Source organism: Schistocerca piceifrons, chromosome 1 (genome assembly GCF_021461385.2).
Source record: "Schistocerca piceifrons isolate TAMUIC-IGC-003096 chromosome 1, iqSchPice1.1, whole genome shotgun sequence".
Classification (NCBI taxonomy): Eukaryota; Metazoa; Arthropoda; class Insecta; order Orthoptera; family Acrididae; genus Schistocerca; species Schistocerca piceifrons.
In genome coordinates, this window is record NC_060138.1 from 1,068,980,550 (window position 1) to 1,068,982,674 (window position 2,125).

General features: G+C 45.6%; 1 pseudogene; it reads left to right on the top strand.

Annotated features, from left to right (window-relative positions):
- Window positions 1-694: 694 nt before the first annotated feature.
- Window positions 695-812, top strand: LOC124721463 (annotated as a pseudogene).
- The last annotated feature ends 1,313 nt before the right edge of the window (window positions 813-2,125 follow it).

Genomic DNA, 2,125 nt, shown 5'->3' on the forward strand with positions numbered 1-2,125 from the left:
AGCACGACTCACGCGCGGTACTCACAGCTTTACTTCTGCCAGTACCTCGTCTCCTACCTTCCAAACTTTACAGAAGCTCTCCTGCGAACCTTGCAGAACTAGCACTCCCGAAAGAAAGGATATGCGGAGACATGGCTTAACCACAGCCTGGGGGAGCTCAGTTGGTAGAGCACTTGCCCGCGAAAGGCAAAGGTCCCGAGTTCGAGTCTCGGTCGGGCACACAGTTTTAATCTGCCAGGAAGTTTCATATCAGCGCACACTCCGCTGCAGAGTGAAAATCTCATCCTGGAAACATCCCCCAGGCTGTGGCTAAGCCATGTCTCCGCATATCCTTTCTTTCGGGAGTGCTAGTTCTGCAAGGTTCGCAGGAGAGCTTCTGTAAAGTTTGGAAGGTAGGAGACGAGGTACTGGCAGAAGTAAAGCTGTGAGTACCGGGCGTGAGTCGTGCTTCGGTAGCTCAGTTGGTAGAGCACTTGCCCGCGAAAGGCAAAGGTCCCGAGTTCGAGTCTCGGTCGGGCACACAGTTTTAATCTGCCAGGAAGTTTCAAAAACATACTTTTTTCAATATTTTTGGAAATTCGACCCCTATGGAGATACATAAGAGATGGAAGTTTTTATGGAAACGTTCCAGTATGCAAGCATTTTTGAAATTAAATGCACAAAGATTTGTATTTAGCTACTCTGTTACAAATAGGGCAACGGCCTTGCCGCAGAGGATACACCGGTTCCCATCAGATCACCGAAGTTAAGCGGTGTCGGGCGTGGCCGGCACTTGGATGGGTGACCATCCGCGCCTCCATGCACTGTTGCCATTTTTCGGGGTGCACTCAGCCTCGTGATGCCAATTGAGGAGCTACTCGACCGAGTAGTAGCGGCTCCGGTCACAGAAAACCATCATAACGACCGGGAGAGCGGTGTGCTGACCACACACCCCTCCTGGCCGTATCCTCATCTGAGGGTGACACGGCGGTCGGATGGTCCCGATGGACCACTTGTGGCCTGCAGACGGAGTGCATTCTGTTACAAATGAAACATAATAATTTCACTGTTTTTGGAAATTTAACCCATAAGGAGCTGAAAGAGGGGATGAAAACTTTCAAGAAAATGTTTGGTTACCCGTATACTGAAAACTTTTTAGTGCTAGATCTATGAAAACTGGTATTTCACTTGTGGGTTAGATGCAAAGAAATAAGTGTTACGGAATAAATTTTTTATGGAAATATCTCGATAAGTAGGCAAAAGGCACGAGTAATAATACTTCTACGCGAGCAAAGCAGCTGGCGCTAAGCTCGTATCTAGTAAAGGTTTAAAGGTTTTTACGCCTTAAGTTGTAAAGATAATTTATGGGCACTCTAAACAGGAGAGGGGAGGGGGGAGGGGAGTGGTAGTGGCATCTACATCTACATGTTGTTGTTGTTGTTGTTGTTGTCGTTGTGGTCTTCAGTCCTGAGACTGGCTTGATGCAGCTCTCCATGCTACTCTATCCTGTGCAAGCTTCTTCATCTCCCAGTACCTACTGCAGCCTACATCCTTCTGAATCTGCTTAGTGTATTCATCTCTTGGTCTCTCTCTACGATTTTTACCCTCCACGCTGCCCTCCAATACTAAATTGGTGATCCCTTGATGCCTCAGAACATGTCCTACCAACCGATCCCTTCTTCTAGTCCAGTTGTGCCTCAAACTCCTCTTCTCCCTAATTCTATTCAATACCTCCTCATTAGTTATGTGGTCTACCCATCTAATCTTCAGCATTCTTCTGTAGCACCACATTTCGAAAGCTTCTATTCTCTTCTTGTCTAAACTATTTATCGTCCATGTTTCACTTCCATGGATGGCTACACTCCATACAAATACTTTCAGAAACGACTTCCTGACATTTAAATCTATACTCGATGATAATAAAGTTTTCTTCTTCAGAAAGGCTTTCCTTGCCATTGCCAGTCTACATTTTATATGCTCTCTACTTCGACCATCATCAGTTATTTTGCTTCCCAAATAGCAAAACTCCTTTATTACTTTATGTGTCTCATTTCCTAATCTAATTCCCTCAGCATCACCCGACTTAATTCGACTACATTCCATTATCCTCGTTTTGCTGTTGTTGACGTTCATCTTATACCCTCCT